The 23,527-nt window shown below is 45.3% G+C and overlaps 1 protein-coding gene across 5 annotated transcripts in view; it reads right to left on the bottom strand.

The window, feature by feature from the left end:
* JARID2 (jumonji and AT-rich interaction domain containing 2) overlaps positions 1-23,527 on the bottom strand; it is a 228,191-nt gene that overhangs the window by 94,619 nt on the left and 110,045 nt on the right. The window contains exon 1 of one of the 5 annotated variants that reach the window (XM_064476216.1): positions 5,182-5,204. The exons of the other annotated variants lie outside the window; for them this stretch is intronic. The gene's annotated coding sequence lies outside the window, so the exon portion shown is untranslated. Of the gene's footprint in view, positions 1-5,181; positions 5,205-23,527 lie in introns of those variants that run through there. 5 annotated transcript variants of the gene reach the window in all.

Raw genomic sequence — 23,527 nt, 5'->3', positions numbered from 1 at the left:
GCAAAATGGATGATGCTCTGAAACACTAAGGCACAACCAAACTCTGATGAAAGGAACTGAAGTGGTGAATCCACTGTCCCAAGCCCTCATCAGACTAGTACCTTCAAAGAACTCCAGTTTCCCTCATTCCAAGGATTAACAATGTCTGATGACCTGCAGTGGAAGAGACATGGGTGTTCATCACTTTCCAGATCAGGAAAAGGGGGCCCACACACAGGGCACTGGCTGCCTGTTCTGCAAACTCGAGGGCCTCGGCTTTTCCTCGCCTTTAGAGGAGGCGAGATGATTTGCTCTGCATGTGACCGACTTTCTCAGTTTGAGTGCTCCCATCCTGTACGTGAGCACCGAGAAAATGTACATTTATTTTTAGTTAGACAGTCTACATGGTTGGATGAACCTGGGCTTTTTGTCTTTTGCACACCCCCACCCTCTTTTTCACATCTCCAATGTACTAGCTACCCACCGCCTTTTCATTTTGAATGTTTTCATCCAGCTCATGCACCTGCCCAGTCCAGGAGAGCCAGGGCAGCAAGATGGAACGTGATGCCATGGGGCAGGACAGCCATTATTCTAACACCAGACGAGCCAGTGTGCGTGGCCTTTGCTTCCCCCTTTCCAACAAAGCCCCGCCAACAATTTTTAAGATTATTTTTAGTCAATGAGAAGTAATGACATCCTCTTTGAAACACACAGGCTGGTTTTGTTTTTCCAAACCCCTCCCCCCACCAACACAAACCTTTGTCAGGGAGGACGTGGGGAGGAGGTTACAGGAGGAAACGGACCAGCCCACAGACTCGGTCTCCCCACCCCAGCGCTCGTTCTCCTCTATTAATATTCAGTAGGTGGAACTTAAATTAAACCATGCCTATTGTCTTGCACAAAAGCAATAAATATGAGCTGAAAACTCCAAACCACTGGGGTAAAGGCAGCTTGGGGAATGCCTGCGACCCCGGCAAGTCCCCATCAGCTGGCAGGAGTGGCGAGTCACAGGCCTGAGACCACTCAGCCACCACAAGGGCAGTGCCCACGCTCACAATCCGAAAACCCCAAGGTAACCAAATTCAGGAGCTTTTCTTCCCATCTCCCAAGTAAGCAAGCGACAAAAAGGCTTTCAAAAAGCAATACACCCAAGTCGGTTCATCCTAAGCCTGGACCAGCAACAGCAAAGAGGGAGAATTTCTGTTCTCAGAGGCTGGAGATCCGTGTGCATGAACTTCGCCCTCCTGCCTTCACGTAAAGGCGGACGAGGAATTTGAAACACAGACGAGGCCAAAGATTCCTTCAGCTAGGCAACGGGTGAGAGCTACAGATTTCAGAACACAAACATCTACAGAGAAGGAGATTCTTTCCTAACATCTGAACAGGCAGACCAGAATGGTCCTTATAATTTTATGATGTTTCAGACACAAAGAAGTTCCGCCAGTCCTCCCATTAGCTACTCGGGATACAAAATCGAAGGAAAATCTAGTGCCTGTATTTCACAAAAGCGATGCCTAAACGAGGGTTAAAGAGAAAGAAAAACAAGGGGACCTTTGAAGCTGTCCCCGAGCTTCCAAAACATCTGGAGCACACGGACATATTAGCATATTAGGGAGAGTCAATGTGCTTGGCTTTGTTGTGGCAGAGATTCACAAAAGGTAATTCTGTATTATAGAGCCAATGCCCGTCTGTCACCCTGTCACTGTGAGACAAGGTATCACATTACATATTAAACAGTCATGCATCCAAAGAGAGCTTTCATTTTCAGCAGCGGTGGGGGCTGCTGCATTTGGAGTTGAAAGATTAGAAAAGCAGCCCCCGTGGTTGAGGCAGGACCCTCTCTGAGGCATGCAGAATGCCTAGTTTGCTGCCATTATTAGTGCAAGATAAAGCTTATTTTCACTCAAATTTGGTGGGGGGAAAACTAGATTGTTTGCTTTTGCGTGTGGATGCCAGGGAAAATCTGGCTCAGGCCAGCTTCACGGGGTCAACATGAATATTGAGTTTAAACCCAACTGCACACAGTTGGGTCAGCAGCTGAGCGTCTGGCTCGATCCTAGGGTTCCAGGGGAGGGGTGAGCAGTGCAGAGGGGTCTGCAAAGCTAAGCCCAGGCCCGTCTGTTGACACCCTCTCCATCTCAAAACGCCGAGGTGGTTGAGAACAAGTAACAGTCTTGAGGCATGATGTCAGTGCCACACTCATGGTCAACGAAGCACAAATGAGCGTGGTTTAATACCTCAGCTTATGGAAAATAATTACCCCCTTCCCTCAGGAGAATGGGCCCTGACAGACCAGGGCTCCCCTTTGTCTGCTCTCAAATCAGCTGTGGAGATTTCCCACTCCAGCCACGAAAATGGAGTCCAAAAAATAGCCCCAACAACCCCTCAGAAGAGCCCCCAAGATACAGGGGCAACACAGGTTTTCGTTAAACATCCAAAAAGTAGACAGACATCTGATAGTCCCCCAGGAGCCCCTCACCATCACCAGACATTTTTCCCACAAAACCTTCTCAGCAATCTGAATCTCCTTTTGCACGCTCCCTTTTTTGAGAAAAGATATTAGATAAAAAACCCGACGCAATAACAGGGAAAAAGTTGGGCCCCTGAGCAGGCAAGGATGTCTGACCCCATCCTTGTCTCCTACTTCAGGACCAAGCAAATGACTACATCTGAGAGGCACTAGCAGGACAAGAGGCAAACAGAACCCTTCAGCCCAGAAGGCATTTCCTCACCTTGGGGCACAAAGGAAAAAGCCAGCAGACATGTCGCATTTACACACAGAAGGGTGACCAGACGCTGCTCTTACTAAACCCTACACAAGTGAGCACCACCAAGAGACAGAAGACCTCTCCTTTCCCATGTCCTGACCAGGGGTCACAGGAGGAGAGCCAACAGTCCTCATGGAGAGGCTCCAACAACAACAACCAGAAAGCCACAGCGGAACTTCACTGGGTACGAAATTCCCTCAGCGGGAAGGAGCCATGATCTCCAGGAAAGATTTCTGGAGGGGGCCGAGAGGCTACTGAAACTCTGATGATCACAACAGTGAGCAAAACATACTGTGCGTTCTGGCACAACTCCCTTACTGCTCCGAGGCAAAGGCTCCTTTCTCCCTGTACTCCCCCTGCCCCATTGTTCATCCTTAATGAGAATTTTCTAACAATCAGAACAGGTACAGTATCTTGAGTAATATTAACCACTCAAATATGCAACCACATTGCTGTACAATGAAAAGTTCTATTCCACATCCATTCATGTTAAACTCTTCTATCCCAGATCCATGTCCCATCCCAATACCTTATTAACTTCTAAACCGGCAAACCAGTCAGCCCAGTTTAGACTGTCCAAAAGCATGAATCCTTGGAATCCTCTAGGATATGCAACGTAAGTTTCTATCAGCTAAGTGAAAGGGTTCCACTGCGCAGGTGAGGTGGCCCAGAACTGGACACCCCAAAGGTCAAAAACTGCCTTCCACTTTAGAAGAAGTGCTTAAAGACAGTGCTAGGCTCAGTGAGGCTGGTGTGGAAGACAAGCCACAGAACAATGGACCGCTGCAGAGCATGGGAACTTAGAGGCAGACACGGCAGAGGTAAACATGGGGCATTTTTAGAGAAATTCTGTTAGATACATAAATGAGACCAACATGCCCTAAGTCTTACATTCAGATAAGCTGACATGCCAAAATCTGGTTTTACAAATCACAGAATTTGCGGTTCTCAAAGGGAGAGTTCCATATGCACAGCATGTTCTCAGATAGCTAGCGATACTCTACCTTTAAGTAACTGCAATACATGTGTGTGCATGTATTTAGGTATAGATATAGACAGATACAGATAATCATTTAAAGCTTCACATCGTCATTACATGTACCCCACAAAGAGAAATTAGAAATTATCAAAAGAAACCGGCTCTCCTGTAATAACAAGTCTCTACAAAGTTAAGCAAGGCTGGCTTTAACGCAAACTGACAAATCCTATAGAGTTACTAGTTTGTGTACAAGTCAGTGAAGATACATGGGAACAACTCCAAATACTCTGTGTCCTAACATCTTAATTCGTGGATAAGTTAATATCCCCATCCTTACTCCCAAACCTCTCTGGCTGCCTTTATTCTCTAAGACCGTAAAATGGACCCACAGAAGTTCAAAACTATGTTTTGTTCACAGCATGACTGGGAGGGGCAGAAGTTTCCCAGTACACTCAGTACTCACATATAGACAAGTCAACTGAACACCCACTTCTCAGATGACTATGATGAAGGATTAAGTGGGCTATTGAAAGTCCAAAAAAAAAAAAAAAATCTGCTGACAACAAGCAAGTTCAGAGAGGCCTACTGCCTCGGAGAGCTGCCTTCTCTCCCGAGTGGAAATCTAACGGAAACCTAATGGAAATGGTACAGAAAGCAGAACCCCAGAAACCTGGCCTCAGAATCTGCAAAGATTCGAGGCACCCACAATTGATGGCTGCTAAAATTCACCTGTGTTTATATTCAGTGATATAAACATGGATGAATGCACGAAATACAGGAGAAGAAACAAGCACTCAGAGTTTAAAGCTTTAAGGTCGAACCTAGAATCACCCAACCGGTATCTGTTTACATGCCTCAGTTTCCTCCATCTTTCAAGGAGGGACACAGAAGCGGAGAAAGAAAAGTATGAAAGGAAATGAAAACCATGCATGTTGTTTATAAAGGAAACCAAAGCTATGGTGAGGATGAACTAATTAACTTTAATCAAACAACAATTTTTAAATGCTGGGAAATGATCACATAAATTGGCAATAAAATAAAGGGACCAGCCATAGCTGGATGGCATTCCGTCCCCAGAGAAGGGTCTAAATTCACACAAGCTTGGCTAAAAACTGCAGATTTGGCTAAAATGGTCAACAGAGCTCAATGCTTTAAGAGCGACATTAATTCTCTCTTGTAAATTTCCACAGTGCCTTTGCAGGAGCCACCACTGCCCCTAGGGAGGATATCAAACCTAAAAGAACATTAACATTAAGCAAATCGCAACATTTTTTACATACTCATATATATATATATGTATAGCTATATATATATATAGCACCTTGCCATCCATAATGGATTTAATCAGGACCCCAGCAGGGAAACCCACAAAAGGCCTATTTCTCCAACAAAAGCCCTAGCAGCCTGAAACAAATCTAGAGCTATTTGGTTTTTATTTTATTTATAGGAACAGACCTTCTATCCCAGGTTCCTCAAGATAAGCCACCAAAAACTGCACCTGACAGACCCGTGGAGCAGCCATCCTCAGAGCCGGATCATTGCAGAGAGACAGAGAGGAAGAAGGACAGAGGGAGGGAGGAGGGAGGGAGAGCGCGGCGAGGCAGGCTCCAGAGCACTTGTCAACAATCCTCCCCTGCACGCAATAAGCAGGCGGCAGTGCAGATTCCGGCAGTGCAGATTCCGCGCAGCAATAGGACGGCCAGGCAGCACAGGGGCCGAGGGGGAGGGGAGGCGCCAGGGAGAGAAGGTTATTTATGTGGCTGGGAGGGAATCTAACACCAAAGAGGAGGGGTCTGGGGCTCTTTTCTCCCTCCCTGATAAATTAGAATGAGAAAAAGGGAAAGCTCGACTAGCTTTCTCATCCTGCAATTTCCTCAACCTGCAATGCAGACAAATCCTTATTTTAGAATTTCCGACACTGAGGGGGTGGGGGACACCTCAGGTGGGGGCAGTTTAATTGTCCACACTTCTGTGTGTCCAGTGCCAGACCGCCCCCTTCTCCGTGCACGCGCTCCCCCCAACCCCGGCAGCGGGGTCCGTGGCACACTTTCAATGGCATCCCTTTTTAATATCATAATCTGTGTCATTCAGCACTTGCCTTTTATTTATTTTTATTTGTTTTTTTGGCTGGGAAACCTGGGCAGCTCTCCAGAGAGAACGCAGAAATCTCTCTCTACACGCTCCTCCTCCAGCCGCCCCCCTCCCCATCCCTGCTCCCAGGGTGCTTCATTACTTATGTGATGACCGCATGGGCCACCGCTGCATTCCCCGCCCCCAACACCCAGACAGCCCTCCCCTAGGCACATAAATTCATCTAATCTAATAAAACAGAAGCTGTTTTCCCCATTGTTTCTGGAGGATCTTTCACAAAATGGGCTCTGTGGCCTGGCAGCTGCCGAAAGGGGTGAAAAGGCAACATTCCTGCAGGGCTGGCCAGCTCCTTGGCCTCCTATCACTGCAGCTCACATCTCCTCTCACGTGTCATAAGCTTTTTTGATTTTCAAAGTCGATTCTTTTGAAGCTTTCGAACTTCAGCTGGCAATTATAACGTTCAAAACACATGCTCTGGACACCACCCCACACCCTCCTCTTTCTGCCTTTCTTGTGGGGCAAAAGGGTGGTGGCCACACACGCAGAGAACCCACACAGCCTTGAAAGCCGGACTCACAGATTTGTCCAAGGCAACTGGGGAAAGAATGCCCCTTTACTGTCATTTTTAGTTTGTTGTTGTTATTTAACTACTGATTGAGCAGTTTCTTGGCTTTTCACAGGTGCAGTTATTTCACAAAGACCCTGAGGGCAGCTCTGTTAGCTGGGCAGGGCTGGTCCCTAACTCATCCCGCTATAGCTGGCTCCCAATTCCTAAATCACCATGACCTATCTACCTGCCTCACTTTCAAACAAAAAGTATCAGGAGGCAGGGGATGGTCTTCCCTAACCGCTACCTGATTTCCACCATTTTAAAACCAAAATTACAGATAGGGCCCTAGAGATAACCTGCTACAATATTCCACTTTACAGATGAGTAAACTGAAGCTTATGCAGGTCTGGTTCTTAGCCAAGATCACAGCGTCAGTTCCTTACAAGCTCTCATCAAGCAGGAGGCCATCCAAGAATCCTAGGGCTTTGGGGATGGGGGCAAGCTAACACACTAGAATAATCTCATGATACAATTCCCTTGTAGAATACACAGGGTTGGAAAATCCCTCTCCAATCATCACATGGCCAGTGTAAGCACAGAGCAGACCCTCATTCAGTTCTCTCCAGTGCAATACATTTCTATTATGTTGAACAGCTGTTTGGCATGGATCCCACTGCAGCGTAAGTCATACACAGTCAATTAAAGGACATTTAAGGGATGCCTATTTGGCTTTTTCGTGCTCTTTGTACTGGGATTTGTCTTTGGATGCCTTCACTAATCAAAACACACAAAACGGAGAGCTGGAAAGGGGATATGAGGCAGATACTTGAATGTACGGTAATTCTGAGAAAAGATTAGTAAGAAAGCAGGAACCACAAGACATAAACCACCAATCAGAAATGAAGCCTAAGGGTCATGAACGGATACTGGCCATCCTTAGCATCCCCACCTCTGACCAATCCAACAGGAGTGTACACAGCCACGGGGGTAAGGTCTATCTGCTCTTTCCTCTCTCTCTTCTCCCTGGCTTCACTGCTCCTGCCTTTTCCCATCAATAGAGAACGTAACAAAGTGTTTAACTTCACAAAGACAAGATATTGGCCCCAGGCTGCTCTTACTTCCAAAATCATCATCAGCATCTGACCACGGACTCAGTATTACCTAAAACACATGCTAAGTTGGCCTTGTGTGTCCACTCTGGCCTGTGCTCTGCTGTTGGGTAGTCCCTGAAAACGTCAGTAGGTTTTGGACTGTTTAGATAAAATGCTGGTTTACCAAAGAAGAAACAAATCTTTAGCACCAGATGGACTAATGGCATCAGCACCCTCTGGGAGACACACAATAAAACTGACAACTAGGAACAGCAACACAACTTTCAACATTTAAATTCTGAAAAGAGGGAAGGGTAGAAAGGGAGAGACTGGCAAGGGCTGTTTCTTTTCAAAGTTAACATGATTGATGGCATCACCCGGTAAGTTTCAACATTCAAAGATCAGAGCAAGTCTCAATTCTTAAATGAAGACAAGACCCCCCAAGTGTTATCAACTCCAGTCTAGCCCTGTTTAATTTTTTATAATACAAAGGATACTTACAAACCCACTAAACATTATCTGTTCTGCTTCCCCTACCCTATTTCATTATTTTTTAAATTACAGCACAAATACACGTGCCTAAATAATGTGTTATTTCACTAAGCTTGATTAGGAGCTTCACCAAAAGTGTACCACACTGTGTTAAGTCTTGGAAGATCTTTTTCCCCCAACATGAGGTTACTAAGATCCATTCATGATTTTGCTTACACTTTGCCTGGTCATTTTCACTATTACTTATCATACTCCACTGTATGGATATGTCACAAATCATTCTGATTCTCCTGTTCATCTGAAGTGTTGCTGGTTTATCATGAGCCGTGCAGCAAACATCCTTCTGCATGCCTCATGGAGAGCAGGTACTAGAGTTTCTCTGGAATACACACCTAGGAGTGGAATTACTGGAAATCCTCAAATATACAAACACTCAAATGTGTCAGTTAACTGCAAACTAGTTTCCAAAGCAGGTGTCAATTTTTGCTTGTGGACCAGCAATGTAACCCTGAATCTCCAAATGTTTGACTATAAAGACCTCTTAGGTCTTTAGGCTCCAGAGTACAAATCACTACAATTGCTACTCCAGAATTTCAGAAAGGATGTCCTATCCAAAGAAACGCTCTGCAGCCAGCCAGGTACATGCCCACCGTCCACCTAATCATCACCTAACCAGCATGACATCTGAGGACCTATTCTGCTGCTGAGAGCTTCAGAATCAAGGACCCACCTACGTGCACAACCATTTCATTATCTCTGGGTTGGGCCATCTCCAGTGGCCTACCAGCTGTACTCAGCATTTTAAAAATACACTACTGTAGCAAACCCCAATCATGGATGTGGATGAAACGTGAAAGAGCGATCCATTTGCTCACCTTAATCAAATCTGGGTATCTAATAGTACCCTGTGTTGATTAATTAAAGAACCTGCTGCCTCAGAAGTATTAAGACCTTCTTCTATTCGTGTATCCAGTCAAGGACATCAGCCCATGTTGAAGGCTAGGACCCACTTCATGAAGGAAAGACAAGCCTTCCAGTCCTGTAGTACCCCCGACCACCCATGATCTGTCTCCCAAAGCTCTCCAATTTCCTGCTACCTGTACAAGTTACTGCATTCAAGAGGCACCTCAGCATTTGCGTTACATGCTCCAAACAGCAATTTCCCCAAAATACAGGGTGAAGTCAGTTGCCCTGTGTGAGAGAGAAGCATGCAAGATTGCAGAGTCTAGAAGTCCATACAGGAATAAGAGATTGTACTGCATTAGCCATGTACTCAAAAGATATTCCTGTTATTTGGGCTGAATTACATAGTATTGATCATATCACTTACATTATTATTTTAAAAGCCAATACAGAAAAGTGATCCACTGCACTAATATGTGTGACTTTCAAAAACATTACTGAAGTGTGGGCACTATATAGCAGCCATCATAAACAGTAAACATCGCCTGTTAGAATTGTATTTAAGTAAAAGTTAAGACATTGGCAATATACCAAGCAGAATTAAGTACACATGGAGTCTGGCTTGGACCCTTTCCAAGAGGGCTTGGTAATTCCTGAAGTACCACAGCGCTCAACTGCATAATGCATGTGGCTGGCCCTACAGCCAACGTGACTTCTAGGCCACAATGTACAATTATAAAATAATACCAATAATTACAAGGAAACAGAAGGGAGATCTAGGATGGGCGACCGTATGTTAACTAGTGAAACAAACTTGGTTACTATGGTTTCAGTCACTAATTCCAATAAAATGGCACTATGATTAAACCAGGAAGTTCAAATTAACAAGCTATGGGGGGCGGGGGGGAGACAATATTTCATCAGATTTTTTTAATTGAAAAAAAGAAAAAACTGATTTGGTAAGCACCTAAGCCACTAAGAACTATAGTGGTTCAGAGAACACACCACAATTTGGACAAGTCCACCTGGTTCTAACCCTAGTTTTACTCTTCATGAACTGCTTGAACTTGAGGAGAATCACCAAAAGCTCTCTGTGCCTTAGTTTCCCCAACTGTTAAATGGGCATAAGGGCAATGGTGGTTTAAGACATTAAAATAATTGTGTATGTAACAGTACCTGTGGCACACAGTGAGTGCTTTATTAAGGGCTACCTATATGTCTTAATAAAACTTGGGTGCTAATGAAATACAATTTCTTGATACATACTTTTCATAATTTGATTGTAAAAAGAAACAGAAGATAAAATATACTTTAGCTTTTAATGTATGTTTTAAATGATTCTGGTAATGGATTTGAAAAGGTATAGAGAAACGATGCCAAGTTAAAGAAGATGATCAACATTAAGATTCTGAAAATAAATCACAATAGTATTAAGTAAAACTCAACCAGAATCACAGCATGGACATTTTACCTACTTACGAATAACGATTAACGGTAAACCACATTTGCAAAGTACTAAAACAAAGAGTGGACTCAGGTCACAACTGAAGAGCATTTGGCCACCTTTTAAAATCTAACTCTGTCAAAACCTAGAGTCTTAACAGATGGTGATAAACTGATAAAAGTATTTCTAGAGAGCCACTTGGTAACAGATGCCAACCATTTTCAAAAGTCTCTAATTCAGAAATTTCACTTCTAAAAAGTAGTACTAAAAAATTAAAGAAACAAGAATTCATGTGCAAGAAATGACATAGTTTGTCTTTATTATTTTGTTGGTTCTTATATTGGTTTAAATTCTTTGTTCATTTTTTTTTTAAGTGAGAAAGTTCTATATCAGTTTTCTGAGCCAATAGATTATCAGTGCTTTGGTTTACAAACCTGGCAACAGCCTATGATACAGTCCATGAAGGCATTGGGGTAGCTGGCTTGGGGGCATGTACGGCAAATGACAAGCCCTCATCGTTACTTGATCTCTCAAGCCTCAGTGCCTTTGCACGTGCTGTTTCCTCTTTTGCAATATTCTCTTCTCTGTCTGCCCAGAAAGCTCCTGCCCCTCCTGCTGGTCAGCCTTCAGGGACACACCCAACCCATTCTGCAGATGATATTCTATACAATATCTGCCGTGATGAGCAGGAGTTTACCTGATTGTTAGGAGGAGTTAGTCTTCCTCATCTTAATAACCCTCAAAACCTAGCATAAGCTAGAGAAAAATAGCTGACGCCTGATAAATGCTGTTTCAAGAGTAAGCTGTTTCTTGAGACCATGGGGAGGCCCCTTTCTAAATAAAATGCATCAAAGACCAACCCCCCTCCCTTTTTCTTCCTGGAAAGGAAAATGTTTCAAATTATTACCTCTTTGTGTTTCAAAGTATTTGGCTAGGGAGTACTTCATTTAATTTACAATAAACTGATCTGTTGCCATTCTCTGATCAAAATTAGGAATTCTTGAGAAATAACCTTCAAATTCTCAGATGAAATAAAGTTAGAGCTTTCATAAATTTAACACTAACCTTCACATTATGTTTTATAGATATTTAACCCCTTAATGATTTCCTTTTTAAAGTTTCATTTTGGAGCCGATTAATTTTTTTAAATCACAATTTCAAATACTTAGTAACATGAGGGAAATTCAGTTTAATTTAACCTGTAGAGGTTCCACTGCATAGAACAATTATGTTGGGTTTAAAAAAAATACATAAGTGTACAGAAAGCAGACCAGAAGAAATAAACTAGTAATAAAAACCAGTATTCTCTCCAGTGGCAATCTGCATCATTTTATGAAATTTCCAAATTTTCCACAATTAAAATGGATTTCCTTAATTAACTACAAAGTAAAAAGGAAATCTTAAAAATTATTAACATGGTATCAAAAGGAAAAATATAGGTGTGTTGCCGTCATAGAACTAGCTTCCAAACACAATAGTACTTAATGAAAAGGAGCAGCTATTCGAAACATTGCTTATGTGGCCCTAACAAAAAACCCTAGATGAGGTACATGAGGACAGTAGACAACTCTGGAGACTGTGAAACATCGCTATATTGAAGTCAGGGATAATGTAAGTATTGTGACATTAATACCATGGGCAGGAGTATTCTGGAATTGCCCAAAACACTAAAAGCATGTGAATCAAATCAAACATCAATATGTTTCACTTTGTCAGCAGTTGTCTACATAACATATCAAGAGAATGTTTCTGAAATTAATTACACTGGCCATCTAAAAAGACTTCCAGCCAAAAACAACAAGAAGAAAAGACAGAGCATGAGGATACAAGAGAAGTCCACCGCTATGCCCATCCTGGCTCTGTAACTGCATGATCTACTCTGGTAGCCTTTGGTCACATGTGGCTTTTAAAATTAACTGAACCTAGCAGTCAGACCGGCTAGGCATCAAGGAAGCAGGAGTCACAAGTGGCTAGTGGCCACTGTACAGGACAGCGCAGACACAGAACATAAACCGGCCCAGAGCTCTCCTGGATGGAGCAGATCTAAAGACTTTTCAAACATTTCGTCTCCAGACCCTGTCGCCAAGCCTGCAGGCAGCAGCAGTCCACGTATCTCTCTGCTGTCCTTGGCTAGGAGCGAAGACCCAGTAAAAAGGGCACATTAGACAGACAGACGGCAGGGAGAAGGGAGAGGGGGAGTGAATAGAGCAGCAAGCTGACAAATCCCCTCAATTCAGCGGCAGATGGCTCATGGTGTAATCTAGCTCTTAAAGGAGGGGAGAAGGGAAAACGGAGGGTGGAACCATTCAAAAGCCACAAGCTTTTTCAGAAAACTAAAAAATGGCAGAAACTTTTTCTATGCAAAGCAATTACCCCAAAGGGGGATTTTTATCACAAATGGTTTTAGGTGATACCCATGTAGCCTGCGGGTGAAAAGGTCAGCGAGTATCAACTAAGATGCACAAAGAGCCACAGGAAACTGTTGGAGTTAGACTTGCAGCCTGCTGCCCTCCCAGTGACAGGGGCTGAGAAGTGTGAACCCACAAATACAGGACCCTGGCTGGCTGCCTTGGTGTCTACACCTGCGTGAGACCTCCAGAGAGAAAGCATCGCCCTCCCACTCCTGTGCTCAGGGAGAGGCGGGGGTGAGGAAGGGTGCTCCCGCCACAGGAGAGAAGCAGTGGCTAACGATGACACATTTCCTCTAGATTACCTCCTATCCACTTCCCTCCAAATTCTGCGAAAGCACCCAAATGTTTCCAAACCCAACAGCACAGGGCATCGGGCGAACTGGAAGAATTCGAGTCTGCCATAAACATACCCTGTCATCCCTCTCACTGAAACAGACCCAAGGGAGACAAAGGGGTGTCGAGCGCTTTACTTAAGGACAAAACCAGTGTGGGGAGGACTGCTCAGAGCGATACCCAGTTACTGGCAGAACTAGAATTATAAGACAATGTCAGTGCTTACTACAGCACATCAAATTTTTGACGCATCCAATATTGCTTTAAATGGCTGGAATCCAGGAATTTGGGGTTAATGTGATTTGACAGATTGCAGTATGTGTGGTTACATAACACAGCCCCTATCCTTTCTAAAAGGCAGCTGAAAATACATAGGCCCTAAGAATTTTCTTTTGACTGTGACCTGAAGTTTAGGTGCCATTCTGATGTACTCCAAAGTCACTTTCCCCCTCTGCCGGCCTCAGGTCTGTCCCCACCAGCCCAGCTGGCACAGATCCATCTTCTTCCACATACCAAGCACCAGCTCAGGAACCATCCTCTCAGGCTTCTCAGAGACCACAGAATTCAGCACTCTGTGCACAGGTAGGGGCGCCCTGCCAATACAAACCTAACTCTTACTATTCCTACAGGGCAGGTTTCCCAGCACCACTGAGGAATGACCTGCTGGGGAAAACTAAACAGGGATCACTTCCTTCTAGCGTGGTCGGGGTTTCTTCTCTCCAAGTCCTAGGGTGAGGTCTAATTACAGGATGCTGGCACCCAGACGCAGGGAACCAAGCAAACTGACTTTAATGCAGTCTCTTAAGTGTGCTGTTTAATGACACAGCCACAGCTTTTATGAGAAGTGGTTAGGTAATGTATATCTAGAACCTCAATAACAATTGCCCTTTGAATTCTTGCCTTCTGCCAGGTACTAAGGACTTAAAATTAATCACCCCATTAACCCAAAGAATATCACTTCTGTCTGAGAAAGGAATCATTCCGCCACTTACAGAGCTAAGCAGCAACGAACAGGAGCCAAACAGAATGGCCAGATCAGGTTTGTTAGTTCTTTTCGCCCTTGGTGGGACTGAGAGCCATCCTTTCAGGGATGACAGCATGGTCTTCTCCACCAATTTCCAAGAGCGGAGCGGGAGGGCTGTGACCTCCTGGCCCAGAACCGGCAGGAGGGTGAATGCCCAGCAGTTCTCTCCAGGAAGCCTCTAGATCATGTGCATTCACAGCTGCAGGGCCCCGCGCTCAGACCCATGCACCCAAGCCTGCCTCTGTTACAGCTAACCTGGGAGGGCACACTTCTCGTTCACACAGATGCCTTCTCTCTGAGGATGTGCCATATAGATGTTCTGAGCTCTCTCCCCACCACTCCCCACTAAAAAACCCAGTCAGTTCCTCAGACGGAAGGCATTTTTGACCATGATTATGCTTCACAAGGAGCTAAGAAACTGGAGGATGTGTGACAAGTCAGCCCATGGTGGTGACCAGCATCCTCCCATCCACTACCAGGAGTAGCCACTTGATGGCAATCTTAACCTATTCCCTTGGAATTCTTCCATAAAGGGAGACCCCGGGAGGGAAGAGGCACCACGGGGGCTGGCTGACACTGTGGACACTGCTAGAGAGGGCATCTTTGCTGGGCCTGCGACTGCAGTGGCAGGGGTGTCCAAGGATGGACCAGCACTCTCCCGTGGGCTACTCTCCATGCCCAGACTCCTCTGGGGGCCCGAGGAGGAGGGATGACACTCAGCCTGCAGTCAGACAGCTCGGGAAGACGGAAACCTCTCAGGCCCCATGGCCTGTTCACACTGGGCTTTCCACCAACAGACTGAAGTGCGAGGCAGACAGATGGTAACAAACAGGATAATAAATCAATGGCAAGTTCCTGCTTCTTATCTCAGCACCTTGTCCCCTGAAACCATAGAAGAAAAGCCAAAAAATGAAAAAAGGCAACTTTCCTTAAAAGGTGTAACACTTGTTGAATCTAGCAGCCTGGCATTTTCCTTCTGATTTAAATTGTAAAAGACCGGGGGGTGGGGAGGTGGGGGGGAGACGGACCAGAAAGCTATTTGCATCTCCTGCAGAAAAGGCTCTCCAGAAAAAAAAAGAAAGAAAGAAACACACTGTAAATTGCCTTCACTAGACACTTCTATTTTCAGTGGCAGGAAGATTACCATCAAAATGTGGGCAGAAGGGGGAAGGAAATGGGACTATATCATGAGCCAGTCGGCTATCTCAGCTTGGATGACAACGTGTCCCCCCACACAGTTCGACCTGGCCCTGTGCAATGGCTTCGTAACTCTTGGCTTCTGGATTTATAAGGAGGGTTCAGTTGGAGAGTGGAGCGTGTGCCAATATTTTCCTCTGAGGGATTCAGAAAGTGCCAGCTGAGAGACTTCCAGCTCACCCTTTACAACTGTAACACTTTCCAACTGGAAAGGCCCTTTTCAAACAGCACTAGCCTGAAGTCAGGTCAAGGACTGAGTGAGCCGGGGTAAAGCCACCAGGGTACAGGCTAGGCCATTTCAAGTGCAGATCCCTCTAGAAATCTGCAGAAGCCCCTGTTTGCCAAAACGGAGTATTTCCACTGCCGTGCCATCTGCCCTGATCAGGACCAAAGAGGAATCACTGACCCTCTAGAAGGTGGAACACAACTTTCAAAACACAGATTCAATGAGTCCCTCCACGAATACCCAACCGTATGGGAAGGCAGGAGACTGTCAGAAGTAACAGTTAAATGTTTCCAACGTGGAGACCTTGAGCTGCCTTCATGCATCAATCAGAAGGCAGCAGAACTAGTTCAGAACCACAGAAAACTGGAAGGAGACTGCCAATTCAGACAGCAGCAGAAGCTGGCCCGGAGTCTCAGGCCCAGATGGCAGTCCCTGTCATCAGACCAGGTGCCAACCGTGACCAGGATGCCCGTCCATCTACCTGCCAAAGGGAAGCTCAGACCTGGCGAAGAAATAACCCAGAAGACAAGGGCGGGGTGGGGCATCCAGGAAGACGCCTGTGTGCAGAAAGAGCGGGCCCCATTACACCAGAGCGGGAATGGGTCAAGAGCACTAGTGACAGGTCAGGATCCCAGGACATCAGGCACAGCACGGGCACAGCCTGGCTGGCAGGCTGGGCACAGCTCTTGCCACTCCTCTCCTTGAGAGGCAGGTCTCAGGTTATAGAACAGCTCGTTTCCTTCATTGCCCCCAAACTTCCTGGAATGAGAGATCTGGACTGCTTTACAATCTCTTGGAAAGAAACTATGAGGACGCTAAATCTGGGACTCTGCAGAAGGACCCTAAAGACGATGGAGAAGCTAGAAAGATACATGAGATTTGGCAGCAGGTGAGATTAAGCAACAAATTGAAAATTAAGGGATTTGTGGACTGTGGGGTATTTTCCCAAAAGCGTATGAGTTATCACTCCTCTGGCTTTAAATATACTCATAGCAAACTCTAAACATTTAATGTGGCTCAAGTCATAACAGGCTGTTTCCAAAAGCTATGTAAAAGGTCCTCTAAACTTGGGGGAAATGGGATCTAAGAAATTCACAAGCAAAGCAAAACTGCACTGGTCCACGTGGTAAATCCGATAGTAATTATAAGCTCTATAAATCCACATATCACAGGATTCAAATCATGAGACGGGAAAAATTTAGACAACACCTAAGGCCTTTCTCCAAGTAGAAGGAAATGAACGGCACTATCTTTACAAGAATGAACACAGATCAACTCCACGTGTGGGCAAGCTGCCTCTGGCTGAGTGCAGCCCTACCTGGTGAGCCCACAGGCCTTCCCTTTCTCTACATGTTGAAAGTTTTAAATGTTTCGGATGCACTGCCCTAAATTACACCTCCAGCATAATAGTCAGGCAAATAAGGTAAACTAATGTAAAACAAATAGGATTCCCTCAACTTCAAATCATCCCAGGACTTTTTCAAAATCAACAACAGAACCATCCTTCCTGGGCCATCTCCACTGCCAGTCCCCACCCAAACCCTTAGCGCCTTTGAAACACCTTGTTTGACCTCTCTTAGAATGCTCAGCCTTGGACAGCAGCTTCCCACGCGTATGAATTATGTTCCAATCCCCACCGAAGTAAGGGACTTGGGTTAGTCCAAATGGTTTCACAAAAGCAACCACTCAATAAATAAATGTCCAAGTTTAATTCCACCCAGGTGAGAGGAGTAGTATTTCCTCTCAGGTCAAACAGCTCTTAGGGTTTCCTGACTTTACCAGGAAACAGTTTATAGTCTCACAAAAAGAAACATGGTGCAGATTAACACGGAAATTAACTTAATCTAAAATTAAAACAAATAGAATCCTCACCATCTCAAATCCATACCAAGCAGTGAATTGTTATGGACCGAACATGACCTCCCAAAAGTCCTATGCTGATGTCCTAACACCCAATGTGACTGCATTTGAAGACAGAGCTTGTAAAGAGGTGATAAAGGTTAAATGAGGTCACAAGGGCAGGCCCTGGTATGATACGGCTGGTGTCCTAATAAGACACCAGTGTACACACACACTCTCTCTCTCTCTCTCTCTCTCTCTGCCCCTCAGCCATGTGAGGACACAGTCAGGACGCAAGGTTTCACCAAGAACGGGAAGTGGCCAGCACCCTGGATCTGGGACTTCTAGCATCCAGAACTAGGAAAAGTAAAGCTTTGTCGTTTAAGCCATTCAATCTATGGTATTTTGTTACGGCAGCACAAGCTGACTAATATACTGGCTTACACCACAGCCACAAGAAAATGAACAGAAATTAGCCATCACACCATGCTGCCACATGTCTTTGCATCCTCATGGCCATTAGGTAGATCATGGGGTCCTACAGAGAATCAATCTAACTGAAAACACACTGTATTAGAAGAGAAAGGACATGGCATACACATATCCCTTTAGCCTGCCTTTGGGGAAAAGCCAAGTCTTGGCCCCCAGTTCTAGAATGTTTTGAATTGTAACATTAAGGCTGAGTATTCTTAACACTTTGAGAACAGTGCCACAAGGGCAGGGTGGGAATGGGGAGGCGCTGGGGCACGCATCGAGAGAAAGGAGACAAGGAAGACGATGAGAAGCAACTGTTTGAAAGGCCACTTGGTCTGGACTGGTGCAGCAGCTCAGAAGGAAAGCCACGACGCAAGCTTAGGATTGAGAACCTGGCTCCACGAAGGCCACCACAAGCTAGTGAACGTCATCTATGAGAAAGTCCAATGTGGGGTTCTCGTTCAAACACTTCCTAAAGCCACCTCCAAGAGTGGCTTACCAGACACACATGAGCCTCTGGCTTTGAGGCATTTTCAAGTCTCAGCAGACACGCTCAAGCATCTGGTACAACCTAGGGAAACATCATAAACTCATGTATAATCAAAACAGCATCTAAAAATAGAAACAGCCATGTAGCCAAACCCCCAAATGAGCACACACTTTGAAGAATCTGAGTGAACTAGAAGGGGCAGGGAGAAACTTCTCTGGAACAATGGAGAAGCCCTGTATCTACGCTGGAGCCTTGCTCACACAGGAACACGTGCATTTGGCAACTCAGGGAATTGCACGCCTAAGATAAGTGATTTCACAGACTGTAAAGTTTTCCTCAAGTTTAAAAACAAAAGAGGGAGCAAGATACGGGGTCAGGAGTCCTGGGTTCAGACCCTGATCTGACCACTTCTTTAGCTCTGCAGCCTTATACAAGTTGCTTTACATCTGAGACCCACTAATCAAATGCACAATTGTGATAGTAATAGTATAATTGCCGTACTGTTACGAGAATTAAAGAGGGCACCTTCAACTTTCTTAAAAGCCCAATTTTAATTTAAACTACCAAACTATGTACCTTGTACTAGGTAGGTATTCAACAAATGTGCTTCAAAAACAAAGAGGAAAATGGTGACCCAATTCTAAGACTGTTTATGATAATGAGACTTATAAACACACTACATTTATGAAATCAACAGGCACTCTGGTGACAGGTAAAACAGCATGGGCTCTGATCTGGGGCAAGAGGACTGGAGGGTCAAGGTGTGTGTGTTCCCAAAATGAGAACAGGAGTGAGCAGTGGTACAAACCCCTGAACAGAGAGGAGCAGAGGGGCAGAGGGGTGCTGGGCGGGGGTCGGGGCACGGCTGGTGTGCAGGCGACCACGTGGCTTTACAGAAAGTGGCCAGGAGTCGTGCATATGGCAGCAGTCAACACGGATGAAGCTTCTCTCTCCTGGAACTTACAATCTACTGTGGGGAGAGAGCTTATAATAAACAATCATAATACAACATCAGGCAGTGAGGATTCTATACAGAAAAATAGTTCAAGCTAAGGAGCTAAAGGGTAACAGGTAAAGGCACAAGTTTTAATCAGATGCTCAAGGAAGGAGTCTCCAGTAAGGGTACATATGAACAGGACCCTGGGAGGAATCAAGTCATGTAGGGACCTAAAGAGAGAGTTCTAGAAAGAAGCATCAACAACAGAAAAATTCTGAGGCAAGAGTGAACTACTCAGTACCTTTGGAACATCAGGTGAGACAGAGGTGAGGAAGAGACAGGCAGGTAAGACCAGAGAGATACTACGGGGACACATCAGCTGTCCAGGGTAAGGATGTTTAGCTTTCACGCTAATAGAGACGCCAAGATAGACAGGGGAAGACTGCAGGGGTGTAATGATTTGCATTTATAAAAGGACTGTTGTGGCTGCTGCCAGGAAAGGTTAAAAGGCAGAAACAGAGAGCTTTAGGAATCCTAGCTCAAGCTAGAGACTATATGGACTGGTGGCAGTGCTGCCAACCCAGTTCCAGAAGACAGTGTGAGTTTAGAATAAATGGGTTTCGCAAAATCTGGAAAAAATAGAGAAGTACCAGATAACTCCAAGATTTTAAGCAAAGCAGCCAAAGAAAAGGAACCGGTATTTACTGGCAATGGGAAGACAGGCAAGGAGCAGATGAGAGAGTGGACATACAGAGCTGGCTTGGGAAACCTCAAGTTCACAAGACTATCAAGAAATCAAAGCGCAGAAGGCAAGTAGGCAAACAGAGTTTAGGAGAGAATCACTGTGTCAAACACAGCGAAATGGGCAGCTAAAGCCACAGTGATTACTGGATGTAGCCATCAAGGTCATTATTAGCCTTGGCAAGTGGCCTGACTCTGGGGGTTCAAAAGAGAGTGAGTGGGGAGAGGACAGTAATATGAATACGAATAATAGAGGGAGATAAACTGTTACGACATTTTCTTTCAAGAAATTATGCTATAAAGAAAAAGAAATGAACAGCAGGGTGGGGGGAGACAGGAATAACAGAGGATTTATTTTATGGGAGAAACCACAACATGCTTTGGAAATGATTTAGTATAGAATAAATAATGCAGAAGAAAGGAGGGATACTTCCCAGAGTGGTGTCCTAGTAGAGACGAGAAAAATGGATTTGGGTGCGCAATGGGAGGCGCTGCCCAAAGACAGACACTTAGAGGTGGAAGAGCTTCAAAAACCATCCCAGACCACAGCAGGTTTTCAGCCTCTTGCTTTCAATTGCCTTCAACACCCCTCAAAACTGGGCTGCTCTAAGAACTCGACTGTCCCAAGCTCAGACATCACACGCCTCTCCCACACCCGGAGACACTACCGGTGTGGTCGCCTCTCCCATTAGCAGTCCAGGCCGACCGATAGTGATGTGCTGGGGAGCCACCACCGAGTCTGCAGAAATGCCAAAGGCGGCAGGCTGCGGACGCTGCAAGGCAGCGGGTCTCAAGCACAGTGAAGGGAAACGAGTGCATTAACCTCCTCCCAAGCAGCCATGCCTACTGGGAAGGCTGGTGTCTCACCGTCACTTATATTGGCTTTCCGGTTCCACTCAGTCTTCGGCATGGTCCATTCCTTCCAGTTAAGCTCATCATCAAGGTTCAAAATACCTCATCTGTAAAATGTGAGTCTGACCTAAAACCTCCGAAAGTCCCTTCCTGCTCTAGCAATCTGTAACTCTGCAGGCGGGCTCACCAGTCCCTTGGTGCCAGAGTAGGACAAGCAGGCTGGCCACAGAAACCTGCCATTTGTCCCACGGGACTGTGACATCCACACTCCTGGCAAATATCTATTTACTGGTCCTCACCCCTGCCCCCAACACTCCCCTGTCCCAATCCTCAGCCCTTGTTCAAAAAGCCCCAGAGTTTTCAAGGCCCCTCTCCAAACGCAACTTCTTTGATTAAGTTTTTCCTGGTTGCTCAACGCTGGGCCTTTCACATCACCCACCTCCCAGCGAAGCCTCCTCACACCAAACCCAACAGTCACAAACATCTGATTTTTAAAGCATTTCACTGTGTTTTGTTGTGCTTCATTGGTAACAAGTCACACATATTTTTCTCTGGTTAGAAGCACCTCACAATGATGATGGCTTATATAACTGGAAGTATTTTTTCCTTTCTTACATAAAATAATAATGCATCAACCAATGGCATCTTAGAGGAGATGAAATAAGCTACTCTGACTCCTCCAAAAAAAGCAACTTCAGTTCCGTTTTTATCAGTCACAATGCTTCCTACTCTTCTGCTTCCTGAAGAACTCCATCAGGTACTGATCAAACGGGAACTCTATCTAGACATGCCCCACCTGCTTGACTCAAGGTCATGAACAGACCCACGACAAAACAGCTACCGACAGAAAGAAATCAAGCCTTCTCGACTCTACAGTCTTCCAAGACAGCTGCAGCTTTGTTTTTCAACGAAGAATAAATTTAATTTGTTTTCAAGAAGTATATTCGCCCTCATTGCACCCAGCTGTCTGTCACATGGAATGATGTCGGGGACACGGGTAAGAAACGTCTGAGACTCGCGGCCCAGCCTGCAGCCGCTGCTGCCCACAGCTCACGGAGGATGCACGCGCGAGCTTCAGGCCGAGGGAAGGCAACTCTACAACCACTGCCCTCGTTCAAATGTGGCTCCAAGAACACCCAGACGTTGATTTTGACTCACAAGTCATTTTAATTTTATCCTGTAAACTGAATTTGCAGGAGTTGGGCATATGTTTCACTCCATAGACATCAGTAATCTTTGAGAAAGATTTTGAAGAGAGTCAATAAAAATTCTACTCTTTTTTTAAAGATAGTGCCGGTGGGGACGGTGGTGCAGGGGGTCCTGTCTCTGCACTTCTAACTCCGGTCCTTGGCTACAAATTGGCCGGTGTTGCCAGCAAGGCCACTGCCTCTCTCACCACCTCATGGAGATGAGTGGCAGCCCTCAGCCAGCCGGCTGGGTCGATGACAGTATTAAAAATACAGATTTGTATCGCTAGGTGAAGAAACAGAAAGAAATAATGAATGTATGTGTGTGTAAGGAGGGCAGCCATTCAGGAGGAGTGCAGTTTTTGACTCCCCCTGACTACCAATTCAATTCTAAGTGCTAATAAAGCCCAGAACCACACTCACCCTCCTAAATTTCATATTTTTGGAATCTTACCTTTTATAGATGGTTCCAAAATTACCTCTATTTACCTAAGTGGTAGTTAAAAGCAGGGGAACTCTGTGTGGAAAGCCAGGGTTTAAATCCTGGCTCTGCCCCATACTATTCGTGTGAGCAAACTGCTAGTCCACCCTTGTGTAGTTTCCTCGTCTATAAAATGGTTGGTTCTGAAGATTAAATGCATGAAACACAGGTAAAGGGTTGGAACAATGACTGGCAAAAACGGAAGCTCTCAAGACAGGTTCCAGCTATCACAACTACTGGAAGATTCTAAGAAAAAAAGGATGCAGTATCCCTGAAATCTAGTCAAGGCTCTATAGCTGGCCAGAGTGTTTGAGATCTCAGATGAAATTTATAGGAAGCAAATGAAATTCGAATACAGCTAATAGCTCCCCTCTCTTACCGTGTAATTATGTGTACTCATTATGTGTGTAGCATGTTATTATTTAAATGTTCCTAATTTCAGCCCCAGCAGGCCAAGGGCCCTCAGAGAGTGGCCTCAGCCTCAGCCAGCCCTTTCAGAAGCTTTCGTCCATCTATCACCGCCAGCAAAAAGCAACGCAATCTACACAGGAAGGAGACAGAAGGCCCGCATTCAGCAGAAATCTTAGTGCCACCTCCCCCCGAAGCCTGGCTCTAACTAACCAGCTGTAATGATGGCTTCGACTCCTACAGGACAATCCACGAGGCTGTTCCAGCACACATTCGCTCCCTCTAGTAGGCAAAAACACTCCTTCCTTGTCACTTTAGAACCACAAAAGCAAGACTGATGGCAAACATGGATTTTACAACATAAAATGTGAGGCCTCTCTACTATCTTCTGTCTGCGTGGGTTATTACCACTGTACGAGACCTGCAGGAGCGGGCGGTGGAGCTCAGCCCCCGAGAGACAAGCTGCTGCTGCTGGCACCCTGCTTGTTAACAGACACCAGACCCCGGCCCTCCTCACACAAGGGGCGCAGCCAAGGGGCTGCCAATTCGTTTCCCAGTTAGATAGAAAAAAAATTACGTCAAGCCCATGCTATTGCCAACTCAAAATATTATTTTTAAATTGAATTTTCC

Source organism: Camelus dromedarius, chromosome 19 (assembly GCF_036321535.1).
Source record: "Camelus dromedarius isolate mCamDro1 chromosome 19, mCamDro1.pat, whole genome shotgun sequence".
Lineage (NCBI taxonomy): Eukaryota > Metazoa > Chordata > Mammalia > Artiodactyla > Camelidae > Camelus > Camelus dromedarius.
Note: the sequence above shows the minus strand (reverse complement) of the source record. Positions and strands in the feature narration are given on the sequence as shown.